This window comes from Nanorana parkeri, unplaced genomic scaffold (assembly GCF_000935625.1).
Source record: "Nanorana parkeri isolate BGI_ZX_2015 unplaced genomic scaffold, ASM93562v1 scaffold25, whole genome shotgun sequence".
In the NCBI taxonomy this organism is placed as follows: Eukaryota; Metazoa; Chordata; class Amphibia; order Anura; family Dicroglossidae; genus Nanorana; species Nanorana parkeri.
The window spans coordinates 2,797,192-2,819,636 of record NW_017306293.1 but is presented as its reverse complement, the minus strand read 5'-3'; the positions used below and the strand labels follow the sequence as shown (position 1 = coordinate 2,819,636).

General features: G+C 40.5%; 1 protein-coding gene across 1 annotated transcript in view; it reads right to left on the bottom strand.

The window, feature by feature from the left end:
- MACROD1 (MACRO domain containing 1) overlaps positions 1-22,445 on the bottom strand; it is a 604,497-nt gene that overhangs the window by 34,687 nt on the left and 547,365 nt on the right. The gene's annotated exons all lie outside the window — the stretch shown is intronic.

Here is a 22,445-nt window from a genome sequence, read left to right as displayed (position 1 = left end):
CTCAGGATGAGTATGTCCGCCGCTGTCTTCTTCCTTGCTGAGGAGATATTGGAACCCGCTGATCTGTAGCTCCCAGTTTCCCCAGTCACTAGCCAAGGCTTGAGTGTAGGGTAAACAAACTCTGATTTATTGAGCAACTGCACAAACTTATATACAGCAAGTGATGAAATCAGAATATAATCCCATCACATCCCCCGTCCCCTCCCAGACCATCGGTCTGCTCAACACCACAGGTGTCCACCTGCTAACGAACTCCAGACAGCCACAGTAGGAGCCTGGCCAGAATGTCATTGTTCTGAGCTCCCTCAGAGAACAATGGGAGATAACGAGGGATGGTGCTGATAGTCTTTCAATAACCAAGTCACACAACATAACGCACTCAAACATAACCCAACACCAATACACATTTAACTCATAAACTGATCACCATGTCGTCACACTAACATCCACCCGTGACCCAAAGCTCAGTATATAGCAAGCTATTGCTTACTATATACTGATATCGCCACAGCTGGGACGGATCCCGATAATGCTGTCGAGATCCACCCAGCTGGCTGATTGACAGCTGGCTCTGCCTATCTAGAGGCAGAGCCAGCTGTGCCCGACCCTTCCCCGTCCGTTTCTCCACTCAGCGCTGCTGGATCGGAGCGGGGAGGGGGGAATCCCTGCGGGGAGCGGTGACTGACAGTCACCACTCTCTGCAGGGAGATGATTGGAAAGTGAGCGAGCGAGCGACGATATGCGTTCACTCATCACTCATGGCATACAAGAACGAGCGGTGGGGCAGCCTCTGTTTGACGTCAGGATTTTACCTATACTTTGGGGTGGAGATCTCTCTGCCTGATAGTAAAGTCTATGTCATTGCCGGGTGCTGGAACGGAAAAAAAGCATATCAGTGTCCGGCATCCCCTGCTGTTCTGTTACCCTCTAGTGCCCCAAAGGTGGCAAGCCCAATCCAGCCCTCTGTATGCAACTGGCTGCGTGTTGGGCACCACTGTACTAGCGCCTTGAGGCATATAATACTGTCATGTGCATACATAAATATTCAACCCAACACATGCCATTAAGAGTAAACACCCTATTGAGGGTCTTTTCAAAATATATATCTTTTTCCACATTCTCAATAACCTTTCAAAAACTACCCTACTATGTAGGGGATATGGACAATATTATCCCTAGGATATTCGCTACCTTAGACAAGGATGCGGGCCCAGCTGCTGGCGTCCAGCTCACTGATGCCCACCCAGCTCACTGACGTCACTGGTTGCCAAGAGCTAAGCAGGACGCCGGCCAGAGTGTCCCAGGTTTCTAAGAGCTGAGGGAAGAGATGTGTATGCTCCTTACACATTTCTCTACCCAGCTCTTAGCAACCTGGGAGGCTCTGGCCAGAAAGGGGGCGGCAGACACACTGCAAACATTGTGCAGCAGAGCAGACATGCCACTCTGCCTTTGGCACCCTAAAGTGACCCAAAGAGATGCCGCCTGAGGCAACAGCCTCGGGCTGCCTCATTATAGGCAAGGCCCTGGGCATGAAGCGTCTGTACACAGTGACTACACTAAAAGAAAAAAAAATATATATATATACCACAAGGTACAAGCATACAGAATAAGCCAATATAGACATATCTGAGTTTAAAATGACAGAGATCATTAATATATTTAAAAGCTATCACACATAGACATTTTTCAGGACCTAAGTGGGTTTCTGATTTTGGAGCTATGTCACAAAAAATACAGGAACAAAAAGTAGTCTCTGGCATCAAATGGGTTTCAGTTGACTCTGGGTGCAGGGGCTCATCACCAGACATCAAGATAACCACTGAGGTTGCCCCCCCCCCCCCATAAAAAAATGTTTTCTGGGGGCACAGAGATATCTAAAAAGCACACATAAAAATATTATTTTCAGAGTTTGCATGCCTGTGCGTTCGGCATCCATAATATATTACAGTTAGAATGTTCACTAGCATTCAATTACCTTCTAATATCATTGTCCAGTTTCACTGATTTTCTGAAGGGGCGTTACACTTTTTTGTGAGATTGGAAAGCCCCCTTCTTATTGCATATTCAACAACAAGATTTGCTGCATTCATTAAGCTGCTAATGCCGCATCTAATATAGAATGAATATTTAAAAAGAACATCACATATGGAGCAAACAGAAAAAAAACAAAAAACAAATACAATGCTTACATAACATTTACATGGGTCACTACAAAGGTAAATATCATCGGACGTGCATAATTCTTCTCCATTAAATAAGGAATAAGAAGTGGCTTAAAGGCATAGTCCACCTTTAAAAAATAAATAGTAAATGCACACTTATTCATTAGGGAAGAAAATAGGCGTTCATTATTTTTTGCATTTGCAGTCAGTAAAGCCTTGCAAACGCAATCAGTGGATCGTGTGTGCCGATTTCACAAAATGTTTAGTTTATGGGGTCTTTTACAAACTCTTAATGCTGTGAGTAAAAAATAATAAAAAAGTTTTTAAAAATGCAAAAATGGTCTGGGCACCTGAGGTTAAAAGTGGAGAACAGGGCCTGGCAGTGAAAGTAGGGATGCACCGATCCCGGCGGCAATAGAACTAACCTACATTCTCTAATCACTCTACATATACTTGTTAATAAGCTGTCTATTTATAAATCTTTCGTCCAGCCCTACGCTGGGTGAATGCCATGTGAACAGAATTCACCTAGCGTATAGCTGGGTGGAAGATTTATGAATAGATCCTTATATGTATGTAAAGGCAAAATGTTTTTGTATAGAGTGAAAAAGGGTTAGGCCTTCTGACAAGTTTTTATAGCTATGCCCCCATTGGGGAAATTCACCACTTTATTTGTACTGGTGACCATTGTCACCCAGACAGAAATTAAGGGAACGCTAGAATTTAGAGTTGTCATCAGAGGAAGAGTTGAGGGGAAATCTTTAAATGGGGACAGATATTCTGGTGATAACTTAAGGGCTTTATCCATGGATGCACAGATACCGTTTTTTTGGTATCAAGTACGAGTACCGATATTTTCTTTTTGGTACTCGCCAATACAGAATACCGATCCCGGAAGTGCCATTAAGGAAGCCACGCGGCATGTAATGACACGCCGCCCAGATTCCTGATAAGCCGGGAAGCCGTCTCCATGCTCCTTCGTCACCAGGTGACGAGGAAACATGGAGCCGGCTTTCTGGCCAATCAGGAACCCGGGGGCCAGGAAATGACTCACCGCCCGACTCTCCGGATAACGGAAGTTTCAGTATAGGCATTAGGAGCATTTGAGTACTCGCCCAAATACTCTGTATTGGTATCGATACTAGTATCGGTATATCCCTAAAAATAATTTAAGTTAAAATTAACTTTTGAATTTTTAAAGTTAAAGAATAGTGATCTTTTCCATCAGATGTATCTTATGAACTCTCAATATCCATTCTGCTATCGATGGAATTAGGCTCTTGGCAGCATTTAGGAGATGTGGTAGCAATGTTTTTCTATACTTGATAGCAGGCAGAGACGTGTTGTGGAAAAAGAGGACCCAAAAGTCTTGTGAGTGGGTTTTGGTAGTAATTTTCACCATTAGGTCAGCAGTTTGTTTACAATGGGATTTAACTAGTGAACACTGCCACCAAATATGATAAAGGGAGCTAGGAGCTAGTCCGCACCTCCAGCATAACAGGGAAATCTGCATGTCCCACCTACTTAGGTGTACTGGCTCTGTACTACTAGCCAAGAGTTTAAAGTTACTTTCTGATATATTAGTATAGATAATTTTTGTTTGGTGTTCATCGGAGAGAGTGTGAGACAATGTCTGTTCCCTGTGGGCCAAGTAGTTGTGGGGGAGGGTTTACTTGTTTGACTGCTAGAAGCGCATTGTACAGCAGAGAGATGTCATGGGATCACCCGAATGTGAGCAAGTAGATTTCTTCCAGCAGATTAAGGCTGCAATCACACCAGGTGCATTGGGGCTGTGCTGGTTGCATCTTCCAGTGTAGCCCAAATGCTAGACATGGTGATGTGTGAAGAGAGAAAAAAGAAACCTTCAGCGATAGATGGATCCAAGGTCACAAAGTAATTCCAGTAGAGGTTGTAAGGCCCTTGTGTGCATAAGGGTTTCTCTTGCCACGTCTGGGTAGCGGGTAATGGAAGCACTGTCAAAGTCGATTAGCACAATGCCTCCAGTCTTCTGGAGGATTAGTTCCTTCTCCTCATAGTAACAGAGGTGACATAGTACATTGCATGGGTTGGCTGCATGTTCTGTGCACTCTGTCTAGACAGAGTTTCTGTTATAGTACTCACATTGCCAGGACCTCCGAAACACCCAGGATTGACAGAACGCCTAGAGTATCTGTTTGTGAACGCATCTGCAAGCATCAAAGTATGGCAACGCTCATTGGTGTGCTTCTGCATGTGTTTAAGGGGATCTGCACACACTATTGGACTGTTAAAAAGGTTACTATCAAGAACCGCTACCTGCTTCTTTTAGTTCCCAAACTCTTAGAAAACATTTGATTTGCCAAGATGACCTATGCAGGAGCACTGGTCACTAGCATCTCTCCACCATCATGGTCTGGCCACACAACCGGCTGTTGTTTTTTTTAAATAAAATATTTTTTTAATAAAAAGAATTCTAAAAAACCTTTCAGGGTTATAAATCTAAGTGTATTCATGGTAAACTGCTGGGTTCAAAGGGGAATCTATAGACTCCTATTTTTTGCTGAGAAATAGATATTCTAGTAAGAGTAATGTAATATTTCACCATACATCATTATCATAAAGTTCATAGAACTTTCAGTGCCTTTTAATTTACTACACAAATGGCAAATGACTTGTGTTAGTTACCGCAAGTGTGCAAGGAATTACAGAAAAGTATAATTTTTTTTATTCTAGTAATATAATCTTTTTTTCTAGTAAACCTCAAGGCTATAGACAATATCAAATCTGCTACATTTACTGTATATATAACGGTCTGGGGCCCCCTGGTCAAATGACACATTTTGCAGATTTTGGAAGTGACAAATGTTACCAATACATTTGCAGGGAACACATTGAATTATTTTTTTCCAATACATTTTATTAATATTGCAAATAGGGAAAAGAAAAACTGAGTTACAGTTCTCCAGATGAAAATGTATACAATAGATTAGTAGCATTTCAGAGACAATCATTTTAATTTATTACAGAGCAGGGTGTCAATTGGGGAGCACATTTAAAGGAGAACTATGGGGTCAGTGTTTTTCCCCATAGTTCTCCTTGGGGTAATGGGAGGACACCAACTAGCGTCCTCCCGTTACCCTAAGCTCAGTATACCGCGAGCTACAGCTCGCGGTATACTGAGACGCCGCACCTGGAGCGGATCCCGACTTAGATGACGGGATCCGCCCAGCTGCGTGAGTGACAGCTGGCTCTGCCTATCTAGAGGCAGAGCCAGCTGTACCCGCCCCTCCCCCGTCCGTTCCGCCAGTCAGCGCTGGCAGATCGGAGCGGGGAGAGGGGAATCCAGCCCCTGCCCCAGTCACGGCAGAGAGCCGTGACAGGATCGAGAGGTGAGGGAACCCGGTATGTGTTCCCTCACCTCCCGATCTACTGAGCCGAACTGTGACAGTCTCATTGCCACAGGTCGGCTTAGAACTATGAGGTGAGTGGAAATCACTCATGTCATAGTTCTCCTTTAAATCTTGCATATTTCTATGACAAAACTGTTGATATTTTGCATCTAGTAGACCAAAAAAAAAAAAAAGAAAAAAACATAAATTGTGACATATGCAGGAGTATGGACACCCCATATGTCAGTACTTAGAAACACCCATTTTGGTAGAAATGACAGCCTCTAAAAGTTTCTTGTAGGTGGCTAACACTCTTTCTATTTTGGCTTTTGGAATATTTTCCTAATTCTTTTTTGCAGCTACTTCACATTGTCATGCATGCATTCCATGTTTTAAATCCACCTACGGGTTTAATCACTGTTAATAATTTAAAAGAACTCTGTCTCCTTAAGGGAGATTTATCATAACTTCCTGAACTAGATGCATTACAGTGAAAATGTCAAAGTGAGGAATTCCTAGCTATGGCAGCTGTCACTGGAACAGTTTTTCACATTAGAAGATTTCTCCTGTGCTGATGTTCCCATGATAAACTTTGGATGTCCCCTCACTTTCACCATGGCAAATAGTAAGAGGAAATACAGGTGCACTATTACGGGAAGCTGACTGGAGAGCACAGGGAACACATAGGTGCACTGTTGCTGAAAGCTCTTGAGGAATACACAAGGTTTCTATGTAAGTGGTGAAGAACGAGGATTGTTGACCATTTACATTGAACACCATATCGAGGATTGTTGGCCACTTACATTGAATACCATATCGAGGATTGTTGGCCACTTACATTGAACACCATATCAAGGATTGTTGGCCACTTACATTGAACACCATATCGAGGATTGTTCACCACTTACATTGAACACCATATCGAGGATTGTTCACCACTTACATTGAACACCATATCGAGCATTGTTCACCACTTACATTGAACACCATATCAAGGATTGTTCACCACTGGAATCCAGCCCCTCCCCGTCACGGCAGAGAGCTGTAACAGGATCGAGAGGTGAGGGAACCCGGTATGTGTTCCCTCACCTCCCGATCTACTGAGCCGAACTGTGACAGTCTCATTGCCACAGGTCGGCTTAGAACTATGAGGTGAGTGGAAATCACTCATGTCATAGTTCTCCTTTAAATCTTGCATATTTCTATGACAAAACTGTTGATATTTTGCATCTAGTAGACCAAAAAAAAAAAAAAGAAAAAAACATAAATTGTGACATATGCAGGAGTATGGACACCCCATATGTCAGTACTTAGAAACACCCATTTTGGTAGAAATGACAGCCTCTAAAAGTTTCTTGTAGGTGGCTAACACTCTTTCTATTTTGGCTTTTGGAATATTTTCCTAATTCTTTTTTGCAGCTACTTCACATTGTCATGCATGCATTCCATGTTTTAAATCCACCTACGGGTTTAATCACTGTTAATAATTTAAAAGAACTCTGTCTCCTTAAGGGAGATTTATCATAACTTCCTGAACTAGATGCATTACAGTGAAAATGTCAAAGTGAGGAATTCCTAGCTATGGCAGCTGTCACTGGAACAGTTTTTCACATTAGAAGATTTCTCCTGTGCTGATGTTCCCATGATAAACTTTGGATGTCCCCTCACTTTCACCATGGCAAATAGTAAGAGGAAATACAGGTGCACTATTACGGGAAGCTGACTGGAGAGCACAGGGAACACATAGGTGCACTGTTGCTGAAAGCTCTTGAGGAATACACAAGGTTTCTATGTAAGTGGTGAAGAACGAGGATTGTTGACCATTTACATTGAACACCATATCGAGGATTGTTGGCCACTTACATTGAATACCATATCGAGGATTGTTGGCCACTTACATTGAACACCATATCAAGGATTGTTGGCCACTTACATTGAACACCATATCGAGGATTGTTCACCACTTACATTGAACACCATATCGAGGATTGTTCACCACTTACATTGAACACCATATCGAGCATTGTTCACCACTTACATTGAACACCATATCAAGGATTGTTCACCACTTACGTTGAACACCATATCGAGCATTGTTCACCACTTACATTGAACACCATATTGAGGATTGTTCACCACTTACGTTGAACACCATTTTTGAGGATTGTTCACCACATACATTAAACACCATACCAAATTATTCTATTGAAGCACATTGCTCACAATCTTTGCAGTGGATTTAATGATAATAGATTATATATTGATTGAATACAGCCAAGGATTGATTTGGATTTTTTTTTTTACACTTTGCATTTGTGTATTGATTAAACGTACTGCTTGAATATAGCACTTTTTTTATAAAGAGGGGGTAGTATGCACGTTAGGATTAAGATTGTATTTAAACACTTTATGCTTTAGTTTTTAGGATAATGTATGTATGATATTATCATGTTAATACTTATGTACTTCTGGCACTTCTTAAAAGGCACAATTATTATTGTTGTAATGTTGTGATGTAGTACAGTACAGACTGTACTGTACTTTATTCAAGGGCACATTTATTGTAGTAATACTAGTATTAAGCACAGTGCAAATCTATTTACTTTTAGTCAGTAGCATATACTACTTTAGCACAGCTGCTTAGGTTTACACTTTTAGATAGGGGCGCAGACCATGGTGGAAGAGCAGAATACGAATGGCAGCTTTACCTGTTTCAGCAACAAGTATGGAATCAAAGTCACCTTGTGGGAAGGAAGCCAGCCTATGTTCTTTGGTTTTTCTTTTGCAGCTATGCCTCCAGTGTGGTGGAGTTCACATCACTGTTGTGCAGAAGTGTGCGGTGATGTGCTGCACACAAAGGGCAGCTTTGTCTGTTTCAGGAATAGGTGTCAAACCATAGACACCTTGTGGGAGGGTGACCTTCCTTTTCTCATTAGATTTGTCCCCTTTACCTGTGCCTACAGTGTGGTGGATCCAGCCACCATCAGGAAAGAGCTTATTTGACACGCAGCCTTAGACTTGTACACTTATGCTCCCTCTTGAATGGTGGCAGTAGATCTCTGCATGATTTTTCCCTTGGATTCTGGAGGGGTACAATGCCCATCCTCAAAGTTACCCCAAATGTCCACCAGCAACACACCAACCCTCCTCTTCCTCTTTACTGCCAGCACACCAGCATTCTTCTACTTCTTCTTATGCCTCCTCTGCCTCCTGATGTCTTTTCACATGCTGGTGGAGGGCAGGAACACCATTACATTATGTACATTATATAGTATTTGAGGTTGAATAAAGACATTAGTCCATCAATCCTGCATGAAGATGCTGGGCATGGGGGTGATTTTTTTTTCTTCTGCTTCAGCAGCAGTGGAGCAGAGGACTGTGGACTGGTCCTGGAGATAGCAGCCACAAAACATTCCAATGACTTCTCATAGCCATTTACTGAGGATATGGTGAGATTAGTGGAGGGTGCAGGGGCTGCTCTGTGTCCTTGCGTAGGAGGTAAAGGGCACAGTAACAGGCCCAAAAACAAGGCAGCTCTTCTTTCTTGAAGAGAAGGATAAAAAGGGCCAAGAACTTTCTGCTAGATTATATGGGAGAGATTACAGCACAAAGAACGTGGCCAAATAAAAAATGGCTGCTATGCACCCTTGAATAGGAGGGAAATGGTGGATTAAGCTGGTGATACACACTATGATTTTTCTCATTCACCCCCGTGGCCTAAAGAAGATACATTTTTTGAGCTCCCCATCCACACTAAATAGCATGGATGAAGGAATCTCCCCTGCAGCTCCCACTGCTCTTAGAATACACAAACAGTGATGGTAGCTGATTGTTGGCTAAACAGTGACTACAGACAATTTTTCACTTGGTTCAATTGACAAAAGTCAGTAATAAAAGCCAACAGTTGTAATATATTCCACCCAACATCAATAAATGTACCTAATTTTGCACTGATTTTTTTTATTGTATATTAATCTATTTAACCTCTTGACTTTTCATTTAAATGAGAATGGCTGGACTATTCAACTGTAATTATCATTTAAAACAGCTTTTTGTTATAGAAATACATAGAATTTTCTGCTTTCAATTTTTGCTAGTTATTTAGGATGATGATTAGTTATCAGTGAGGAGGTTAAAATGAACTCCCCATGAATTAGTTCTATGCATTTCATTGGTGATCTCCTTAAATCATAATGTGTTTAGAGGCCTAGGTAACAGCCGATGAAGCACTGGAAGAGCTTAGTCAGGGGTGCTGTAGATAAAATAGATTGTCCTTCACACTTGATCTCTACTGGTGGCCCTGGTTACCAGATGTTATTCTTGAGCACGCAGGGGAAAGTGACCTCACTGTGATTAGATCCATGCTTCTTTTTCATGAAAAAAAAACCCCCTACAGTTTAGCTCAGCTGTTTTCTTCGTTTTAAAAGAACATTGTGGCTGGAAGGGAGTCAGAGATTAAAAGTCTAGGCTCAAACCCAATAAATCTGAGAAATATTTCTGAATGAGACTAGCAATAAGCCTTTGGCATTTTTCCTCAAAGTTTACTAACAAAAGATACATATTTATTTAATCTTCTATTGCAGTATTTTTTCTGAATGGGTTTTGATCTGCTCAGGCTATTAACTAAGATAAACTAAAGGGGATTAGTTAAAACAAGTGTAAAACGAGCGCAGGAAATTGTATACTGTATATTAACAAACCCAATAACGCTTTTGCAGTAGATCTTTTGATATTAAGAAGTGGAGGCATCATTTGGCATTAGGAAAATTATGAATATCAGGGGGTAAATCCAATCACTAAAATACGATAAAACCTTTTACATGTTAAAGTCATTTCAAAAGTTGTTTCATTAAAAAAACAGTCTGGTGCTCATGCCATGAATGTCCATGTTAAGATGCTTCCTGTTGTAGGTGACAATTGTCCCTTTCTCCAATTGCATTTTCACCCTGTCACACCCTCTCCCAATAGAGACTTCAAGCTGCTGTGCCATAGGAGTGGCACCAGTCAATTTGTTTTGGAGGTGGTCTGCTGGTTCTTGGTGTATAAATGGGGGAACTAAGTCCTTGGTGTCAGTGGGCATAAAAATAAACCAAAGTTGCCAATATGTGAAAAGGATTTTGAGCAACACTGTAAAGGGATTAAGAAAAAAACCCAACATCGTGCTCTATGTGGGCCAAAAGCATTGAGGTGACAGAGAAGAAAAATGCAGCAAACATAGTGGACTCCCTGACCGGGGCTTGTGGGTATAGCCTAAAAGTGGGTGTGATAAATAGATTGGGTGTTGACTCATGGCGTATGGCTTGTAGTGGTTTGCCATGGTTTATGGGAGTAAAATAAGTCCCAAGACATTGTTGATGCCTGTGGCAGCAATATTAAACCTCCAGAACTGGTGTCAGTGCTAGCAATGATAAATCCGAGCATGTTTCAGGGACAGCAATAACCCCGAGTATGTGTCAAGGCCAGCTATGATAACTCCCAGCAAGTAACGGGGCCAGCAATGATAATCCTTAGCAATAACCAAGCATGTGTCAGGGTCAGCGATGATAATCCTCAGCAATAACCCCCAGCAAATGTCAGGCCAAGCAATAACCCCAAGAAATAACCACTAGCAACCGTCAGACCAAGCAATAACCCCCAGAAATAACCACCAGCCAGTGTCAGGGCAAGCAATAACCCCATGCCACTGGGAACTGACAGCTGTAAGCCCCAGCATCCTGCAGGCACTATAAACTACAGTAGGATATACACGGTTAGAATTTTGTTCAAACGCTCTGCAGACCTTTTTTACCGTAGCAAACTGCAGGAAGCCTTATTTCTGACTCCCTTGTTTACTATGACTATAACTGTAATGCAGACTCCATACCTTCCCCCTTTTGATCTTAAGAAAGAGACACACTTTGGCATAGAGAAATCCTGTGGCGCACGCAATGCGTCATGGTAAAAAGTGAGTGTACTTACATTATGCTGCAGAATATTGGCCGTGGCCTAATAGATTCTGAGCCAATACAAAATGTACACTGCACATATATACTGTACTGTATACAAGCTGAAATGTGTAGTGGTATTAGTACTCAAAAGTCTTCCCGTTTTTATATCTAAGCTAAACAGTGTTTGTATCATAAAACACTCATTAACCAAAATAGGTCTTATTCATCAGACTGTCTAAAAAAAAGAATAATTCTTGTTATCACAAGGAAATAGATAAAAGATACTGTAAAGAATATGAAGATGGAAAAAGCTCTAGAAAAGTGGAGGAGACTTTAATTCATCAACACTAGGTTTCAGACAGGTTTTATTAAACATTTCTATACAACATCTTGATGAATATTATCAGACATAGATTTACAGTATATAACACATGTGTTATAGTTTCACATGACCACCACTCTAGTTGAGTGAACTCATCTTCAATCACTGTGCCAGAATTTTTGCTGTATGGTAGAGGAAAGGTCATTTCATCCCACATCTACTTCTTGAATCGTGAAATGAATGAAAGGCTCTATTTCATCCCATTGTATGTGAAAGCTCCCTTGCAAAGTAAAAATTTACTTTGCAAAGTGAACATGTTCTTTTTTTTTAATAAATCAGCTGTGATGCTGGGACCTGGTCTTAAAGAAATCTATATAGGATGAGTTCTACAAAGCTACTTCCAAGTCCAATACGCAAAATCATGTAGCCATTGGTAAGAAGCATAAAACCCCTTCCCCTGAGCAATATAAAATAGTAACATGGTCTGATAAATCAACTTTTGCCCTGTTTCCAACATTCAGATAGGATTACATATACATATAACAGCCAAGTAATATAGGGATATTTTTTTCCAAGAGTGGTGACATGAACAGGAATTCAAAAGCCTTTTATTCGAGCACCATTTAGCTTCTATGGAGCTCTGTCAGATGAAGCTAGGTTTGTTTGAATACACATGCATTAACACACATTGCATCAGTGCATATTGCCATGTGTTTTTAGATGCACTATGTGAAGAACCTCATTTAAATGATTTGAATATAGGTCATTTCAACAAAGCCACAGCATTGAGAACTTTTTTTTACAACACACATTAGTATAATCTATTAGTGTGATGTAGGTATGTAGGTTCTATTGCAAATAATGGATTTGATCATATCCTTGCATTATAGATTCGGGAACTTCATAGGCAAAAATCATACTGCTAGCTCCTGACTCCCTTCCTGCCCAATTTGGCATCTCACCTTCCAGCACTCCTAGTTTTGTGGACCAGTATGAATTCATATTCCAAAAATAATGGGTTAAACCCAAAACTGTTTTTTTTACCATTACTTTCCTTCTATACTGGCTTTTCGAAGTAGCAAACAAGATAATTAAGAGATAATATAAAGGTTTTAGGGCAAAATAACACTTTTGGTGGTTAAATAGAATCTCTTCATAGATCTCTTAACATCAGACCATTAAAAGGGACAACTGAGCTAAAGAGGGACAACTGGGGTAAAGAGGGACAGCTGAGTTACAGAGGGAAAAATTGAACTGGTTCCAAATGGGGGACAGACACTCCAAATGAGGGACCATTGGGAGGTATAGATTTTGGACTAATTACAAATAGGAACCTCTGGTGCAATGTTTCAGGTATATGTTTTAGAATTAAGAGAAAGGAAGAGCTGAACAACTTTCTTGTGCTGTAATGGTATAGTATGCCTTGTGTTAACTTCCAAAATCTGGTAGATTATACCACACTCTCGAAAGGTAGTTCAACACTATTCTTCCCAGTACCTGTATATGTACACAAGAATAAACACATCAAATGCTTACTTTACAGAAAGATTTGGCAATGGATATGGGTAATGTATATGAGAAAGTAGGTAAAATAAAACAGATCCATTACTTTATTCAGCCACAAAGATTTTGCTTTGCTTAGTATGTTTACAGACTTTTATTACCTTGGAATAAACTACAGTAATACCTTGGTTTACGAGCATAATTCGTTCCGGAAGCATGCTTGTAATCCAAAGCGCTTGTATATCAAAGCGAATTTCCCCATAGGAAATAATGGAAATTCAGATGATTCGTTCCACAACCCAAAAATATTCATATAAAAAGGATTACAATACTGTACTGTAATATAATACTGTATAAAATACCTAACCAATTACCGGTACCTTGGTGGCTGGTGTGAGGGGGACAAGAGAGAGGAGGATTATTGTGTAGGACGACTTTCACTGTCACTAACGGAATCACTGCTATCTCTTGACTCAATGGAATCTTTTTCATTTTGTGAAACCTCAACAAGGAATCTATCCAATGTGACATTGCATTGTCGTTAAACAGTCTCATCGCTCGCACTGCTACAGCCTTATTCGGGTGGTGCTTTTCTACAAATTTTTGCTCTTATTGCAAGACATTGCTTGTATATCAAGGCAACATTTTTCAGAAATGTTTGCTTGTCTTGCAAAACGCTCTCAAACCAAGTTACTTGTAAACCAAGGTATTACTGTACTTTACACTTTATACAAAAAGTAGAACTAGTGCCGTTATCTAATTTCTAACATTTACTTTTCTAGATGCTATCTATAGTCAGATAATAGTCTAAGAATATGGGCTGTACTGCTAGAAGGATAATATAAAAATGATTACGCTAACGTCTATTTCCACCCTTTTTTATGTATTAAGGATCGCACCAGGATACGTTTTATTGAGACATCAGCCATAAGAGAACACATTCTTCTACAGAGACATTGGCTTGCTATGTACTGAGAAAGATGCTTTGTGTTCACTGCACTTTATAGTACTTGTTTTACTTACACTAACTGATGTATGAATGAATTTCTTTGCTTCTTCAGTTATACTGTATGCATATACTTTTTTTTTGCTTGTGCTTTACTACGCCCAGCTACTCAAATTCTCACTAGCCGATAAAAGCATCTTTTTGTCATTCTTTTATCAATTTAACTTCCCTGGGTCAAACAAAGGAACAAAAAGAAACATGTGGCATTTTAAGGGCTCTTGTCCACACATCGCTTGAAATCAGACTGTTGGCTGCCCCCTTTGTGTGGAATTTTATGTTTAATAGGTTTCAGAAGCAGTTCAGGTTATCTGTAATCTGGGGTTAGAATACTGGAGGAAAGCTTGGGGTAAAATAAGCCACATTCCTGACCACTTATGACCAAAAAGTATCCTAAAAGTCGATATTTCAATTAATATTATATAATGGCAAAAAAAAAGACTCTACAACAGTACTGGGAAAACACATATAGTATTAAATAATATAGAGAGAGCAATCTGCAGTAAAAAAAACAATTAGCAAATATTTTTTATTGTTTATGCTGTATGCACCTGCAGCATAAATCAAACGTTAAAATCAAACAACAGCAAAAGAAAGTATCTGATGGCATTATCGGATATTAAAGAAAGATCTTTTGTACGAAAGTTCTTTCGGAAACCTACTAGTGTATGGCCAGCTTAATCCATGGAGCTGTGCCCCTCCCACCTTCCCTAAAGTGGCGCCCAGGGCATGTGCCACACCCTGGATACACCACTGCATGGTAGGGAAGGAAATTTGCCCCAGTTAAGGAGCTATAAGATCGATCAGAATGGTGGAGAATAGGCATGTTCCAAAAGATACAGAAACGAGAGAGAGAATAGAGAGAAATAAGCAAGAGATGCAAGTAGGATAAGTGTAGGATAAGAAGAAGAAAACAGTGGGCAATTCAGGAGGAGAAGCGTGAGGGGTTAAGAAGAAGTGGAGAAGAACAGGAAAGAAAGAAAGGGGGGAGAAGAAGGGTTGGGGAGAAGTAAAGAGAATAAAAGACAAGGGGAACTGAGGAAAGGGGGAGAGGTGGAGGGGCCCTAGAGGCTCTAGATTTTCTATAGGGGAACATTTTCAATTGGTTTGTAAAAAAGTGCCTCCTAAGGGTCTTATGGTGGTTAATCATTAAGATAGTACTATTTCCCGGACACGAATATCCACTATTTGCCAAATATGTTTTGTAAGTGCATTGAGGTCTACAAAATACAGTAAGCATGACAGGCGGCAGCCTTGTCTCATTCCTCATTGTACTGGGAAAGAGCTAGTTAATATTGATATTGATATTTAATGAATGTCTACAGGTGTGTCATAAGTAGTCTTGATCCATAACAACGTTTTTAGCCACAATAAAGTTGTTAGCCAAACCCCAGTGCTGTAGGACCGAGCGCATGTATAACTATGATAGTGTATCAAAAGCTTTGTGCATATGTAAATAAAAGTAGCATCATTCCCTGAGAACTTTGGTGAGCCAGATGATTTAGGAGGATAGTCAGACATTATCAGAGGCTTGATGATGAGGAACAATGTCTACATGACCCCTATGATTAAAATTATTAAGAAGGAGATTAAGCCGTTTGGCCAACAGTCTAGTTAGGATTTTGATATGAATATTTAGTAAAGAAATGGACTGAAAATTGGCCTAGGTTTGAGTGTCTTTACCAGGCTTTGGCAGGATTACAATGTTAGCTTTCAGCATATTGAATGGGAGACAACCTTTTTTTTAGTTAATTAAACATTTTAGTAAGATAGGGGGCAACAACATCTGCCAGCTACCTGTAAGGTAGCCTGGAAAAGCCACCAGGACCTTAGCGTTTGTTAATTTTTAGTTCTTTGATGGTTTGGACGACTCCTCAATCACGGTGTCCAAGCCCCACTATTTGCATCTGCTATCATTAATATCATGCAAGTGGATTTTATTAAGGATAGTGGGTAAGTTGGAGGGAGGCGGGTCACTAGTTTTAGAGTATAGCCTCTCAAGATGATGTTTTAGCTAAGATTTTGACTGGGTTAGGCGTTTGAATGTTAAAGTGTGTTTTAGAGAGAAGGTGTAGGGTTCAGGAATAAATGTGCATAGCATACTAGCTAGCATAGTGCCAATCATATTACCACTACATACAATTGTTGAGATGTCCACCTGTGGTGCCCCTCTGCTTTATCAGTGAGGCAGAGGTTCAAGACTGTGTGGAGGTCTTCAACGGTCTGTCTTGTGTAAGATTGTACAGAGTGTTTGTTAAGTTTGAAAAAAGGTTATTTGGTTCGGGGGTCATTCATAATGTGGGGGAAAAAAAGTAGAGAGTCGTTTAGGCTCTATTTCACTGTTTCAAGCTTTTTTCCCTTCATTCACCTGGTGATCCTGCCAGTAGTACACTTCCAGTTCTAGGATGATAGCGCTCACTCACCTTACTGTATCAGGACAAAGAAACAGGACACGACTACAGAAGCTGTCCTGGCAGAAATACCAGACCAGGCGGTATTACCAGGAACAGAGATTTGTGTTCCTCCATATTACAATTTATTCAATAGCTATTGGGCAGCATATTAGTCAACATTCTGCACCATTACAATAGGTTACATGAGTTTTTAAATGAATCCACATTATCATAATTGATGAGATACATCCCAGTGACATCCCACACTGGGCAGGCATGGAAATACAAATCATCCAGTAATATTCGACTTTTTATCACAGCGATGAAAGAGTCAATTGTCTTTAACCACAAAGTCACTCCCACAAATTACATCATTTAGTACCTATGTTCTAGAAAATTTACTGTATCTGCACATTCATTTTTAAGAAAGTGGTTACTTGACCATCTCACAAGACTTAACTGTGACATAAAAGAGGAAGTTACGCAAAACTTTTAAGCTGACAGACAAAACTGATTGTGAATGTCACTAATGAAATTTTTGTTTAAAAATTGTAAAACAAAATGGAATCTTGAACATAAATATTACATGGATTCTTAGCTTAACCAACTTTCCCACCTCAAAGCACACCCCTCTTCTGTTTTCTATAATAGAGAGGGGTGTGGTTCTTTAGTCTTCAGAAATAGCTGAGAACAAGGTAACAGATAATTAGGGATGCACCGATACTAGATACATTTGGGTGAGTACTTGCCCAAATGCTCCGATACCCCCGATACAGAAACTTCCGGTCAGAGGAAGATTTCGTGTGACCTGCCGTATCGCAAGGGAACATGGAGCCGGCTTCTCGGGTAATCATGAAGCCAGGTGGCAGGTAATGGCACGCCGCCAAGTACTGAAAAATAAATATCATTACTCGTACTCGATACCGAAAAACTGTTATTGGTGCATCTCCACAGATAATAATCAGAACAGGTAGAGAACACAGGAAGTTATCAGCTCACAAGATTTCTGGCAAGATCAACAGGTCTTTTTTGCACTTACCGAACAGATATAACAAAATGCTTTCAATGGTATACTTAACAGACTAGAAGTGACAAATTAAAGTGTTATTAAAGTCTAATGCTTTTTTCAAATGCTGATTACATCACTTACAATGGGTGCTGCTTCTTGATGTTTAAAAGTTTCAGCTTCCTGCAGAATCAGCTGGTTCCCTGAGCACTGGCCCTGATATCCTGTTTTTGGGGGGCTCCTTTCTCTTGCAGGGTCCTATGGAGCCACCCTTGTGTGTGTTAGTAAGCTGTGCATGTCTCCACAAACCCACAGACAGCAAGGCAAGAGACTTCCCTGATCCCCACTCCTCCCTTCTCCCTCCCCCAAACTAGAAGATGCACATCTTCTGGAGGCTGCTCTGTCTCTTGTGATCTTGTACTCAACAGGAAGTTCAGGGAAGACGAGCTGAGAGAGTTGGAACCAGTTATTCTGAAATATGATGACTGTAAGTGTTTGGGCAAAAAAGTAATTAAATAATTTGCAGGGCAATGTATACTTTTTCTGTATGTTTTCTCTGGATTAATTATTGTACAAAAGTTTGGGAGCTTATTACTACTTTGAGATGTCCATGGTTAGGGTTTACACACCCTTTTATTTTAACATTACCCTTATAGTGAACCTGCCCCCAAATGACAGCACTGGGTGCCTGAGCAGGCCAATTACCAAGCAGCAGTATTGTCAGTAAGGAGGAATGAAAAAGAATCAGATGCCCCCCATTCACTGGAAGTACTGGGTATGTCACCTATATTCCCCTGGCAAACAGAGCAATAGGGGGAATGAAGAAATGTATGTAGAAGCAGATGTGGGAGACAAGAATTAAATTGATCCAGTTGCTTTGTCCTGCAAGGCCTAACTGGTAGACCTAACTCTTAACTTGAATGTAACCAAATAAACATAACCTTTAAATTTAACCTAACCCCTAACACCAATACTAGGCCAGGTGAAGTTTATATTATCATGGTGATAAATACCATCACAGTCATCCCAGTGATACAAGAGACTATATATTATCAAGTCAGAAATAACATGTGAATAACACCTTGGCATCATTTTACAAAGTACCACATTTTTTACCTTTGCCAAAATCTCTGCATCAGCATCAAATATTTTTTCTTCTAGAGTGATGGTCTGGTGGGCCTTTGGGGATAACACATGATCTTTATTGGCTGCAGAAGAAGGAACTGTGACAGGCAGACAGTATGCTGACAGAGTGGTAAACCCTGTTGTCAGACCATTCATGAATACAGTTGACAGAATTTTTCAGAAAGATAATGGCCAACCTCAGAGAGCGGCCTTCATTAGACAAGCATTGGATATGACAGGCAGAGCCATTATTGTGAGTGAACACTAAGCTTGAAATATTGAAGAATTGACTATACCAGTGATAGAGGATACAGGACTGGAATAACATTCTTCAAGAATCCATGAAACATCTTTGTGATTGAGTGCTTAACATAATAAATTAATGCATTTCTGTAAACAGAGACCAAACTATTTATTGATTTTTATTGAATACATTGGAAAAAATGGTTTTAAATCAATTAAGTGCAATCATTTAGTCTAGGTACTATATATAATTATTCTAAAAAATGGTATTAAAAGTCTTTAGTTGTAAGGCAAATTTGTGAACCTAGATTTCTTTGAATGTCAATCAATAAATGGACTTATCTTCATTTAAGTCAAAATAATAAAGACAGTTTTATTTATAAGTAATATATACAGAGTATTATTTTGACATATTGTAAATTTATTAAACAAGTAGTTTAAAGGCCCATGAAAGAAAACTATGTGAAACTTGTGGATAAAAATAGGATAATTGAAACACAGTATTTCAATTGTTCATCATAATATTATAAATATCATACATTATAAGGATGCACCGATACCGTTTTTTTGTTATCAAGTACTGATATTTTTTTTCCGGTACTCGCCGATACCGAGTACCAATGCCTTGAGCCCCAATTATCAGAAAGTCGGGTGGTGGATCATGACCCGTCTTCTGGCTTTCTGATTGCCTGTGAAACCGATGTTCTAGCGAAAAAACACCAACTTCATAGGCTACCTGGCTTCCTGACCAATCAGGAAGCCGGGTGGTGAGTCATGACGTGCCATCAAGCTTCCTGATTGGTCAGAAAGCCAGGCTGCCTAGCAACAAGTGAAGCCAGCTTCCTAGCCAATCAGGAAGCCGGGCGGCTATGAAGTCATCTTCACTTGTTTCTAGGCAGCGTGGCTTCCTAATCAAATAGGAAGCCGGGGGATGAGTCATGACGTGCCGGCCGGCTTCCTGCTTGGTTAAGAAGCCAGGCTGCCTACCAACTAGTGAAGCTGGCTTCCTAGCTAATCAGTAAGCCTGCTGGCCATCATGACCCACCTCCCGGCTTTCTGATTGGCTAGGAAGCTGGCTTCATTTGTTGGTAGGCAGCCTGGCTTCATTACCAATCAGGAATCCGGGAGGCGGGTCATTACGTGCAGCCTGGCTTCCTGAATGGTTAGGAAGCCAGGATGCATAGCAACACATGAAGCCAGTTTCCTAGCCAATCAGGAAGCCAGGAAGCGGATCAAAACCCACCAACCAGCTTCCTGAATGGAAAGGAAGCCAGCTCCATGCTCCCCCGGCACTGCTGGTCAGAGAGAGTATCGGAGGTAAGTAAGTATCAGAGCATTTGGACGAGTAGTCGCCCAAATACTCGGTATCGGCACCGATACTCGTATCGGTGTATCCCTAAGGCAGGGTTCACACCATTTTCCGGACCAGATCTGGAACATAGTGCATTGCACTTTTGCTCTGTGTCATAGATTGACTCGGACAGGTGTGCCGTCACGGCCGCCTCCTCCCCCTGGGCGTGGCGCCTCCTCCTCTTAAACACAGCTGAGTCAGTCACTCGGCATTCAATCTTGTGGAACGTCGAGCGACTGACTCTGTGGGGAACAGAGCCACAGACCATCCACAGCCTTAAGTGAGGAGTTCAGCCTCCCTGTTGGGAGTCAGCTACTGCTAGCTGCTACGGCTCACATTGCTACACAGGATTACCTCCTACTCCTCCTGAACTCCCTCCACTCTTGAACCGCAAGTACATGGGGATCTTTCCCTACCTGTTGGTAGCCATTTGCAAGCCATATTAGACGTGTATGATAGCAATGAACTGTGTGCATTGATACCAACTGGAATACCATATTGCTGGTTATCTCCCACCTATTGGTAGCCACTTCAACCCATATTAGACGTATATGCTAGCAATGAACTGTATGCATTGATACCAACTGAACATACCATATTGCTGGTTTTCTCCCACCTATTTGTAGCCACTTCAAAGCGATATTGAGATGTATATACTAGCAAGGATCTGTGTGCATTAATACCAACTGAACATATCATATTGTTGATTATTACGGATTGCATAACCTGCTCTGCTGAAGATAACCTTGCATAACCACCGCACTACACATCTCCCCAAGTGTATTAGTGAACGCCATTCAGTAATTCTTCCACACCGTGATCACTGTGGATTGGAGAGGGGTGATAGGAAACAATTCCCTATTTATTCCTGCAATGACAAAACTACAATTCACCACACGCCTCCACTTGAGGTTGATAGTTATAACCAAAATACCTAAACTGTATACCTTTGACCCTCATTGGTCATATCCCTATAACATTCTAGGACGGGTACATGATGTGGAACAGCCCCCCCCCATCACACTGAGTGTATTGGGGTTCCGCAAGACTGACCGAACCCTTACACCTAGAGTGTTAGTTCCGCAGTTGAGATCCAAAAGAGTACTGCCCTGCTGGATTGTGACACTCTGTCTTTACCGCGATTGGATTTTTTAAAGCTTAAAATGGTCTTACAGATGCGTTGCAGTGCGTTCCATGCATTTTTTATGCGTTTTTGATGGGTTCCAGTGCATTCCAGACCAGACAAAATAGGACAAGCGGTATTTTTCTGGTCTGGTCTGGAACGGACTTCGCTGGTGGGAACAGAGGCCAGAAATAGCATAGGGATACATTGGGATGCATTTTGGGTCCGGAAACAGTCTGGTCTTGTCTAGAGGTAATCTGGATGTGGTGTGAATGGGCCCTAATACATTATATATGCGTGTTGAAGGCAGTGCTGGGCTAATGCAATGCTGAAAGAAGTGGAAAAGCAATCCAATCCACCAACCTGTTGAAAGTTCTTAAACTAGGTAAAGTTGCTGTTCATGTCCCCACAATAAGAAATATGATAAATTGCGTCTTCATTTTTGCTATAACTTGCTATTACACTTTGCCTTTTGCAATAACTTACCTTGATGGTCCTTTTAACCTAAAACATGCTTTATAGTTTACACATTTTCATCTTTAACTTATTTTTATCCATATATAATGCTTTAGCCCTAATTCATTTTCTACACATATCATATTGCAGTTTCTTTCACACTTGCATACAAATGTTAAAAGGTAGCCTGACTGAGAATATACTGTACATTGAACATCTTTTTGTTAAAGAATCTGGTAATACCATCTAATTTACAGCTTTACCACATGTGCTTTAAATATAACAAAATGTCACAATTTAAGATGGGATAAAAGATTGTAGTAAAAGTATAGGATTAAGTTATAATTTAAGATTCAGTATTTCAGTAATATCTTCAAGGAATAAATTATATATATACACACACACACACATACATACCGTGTATATTAAAAAAAAAATAAAAAATATATATATATTAATATAT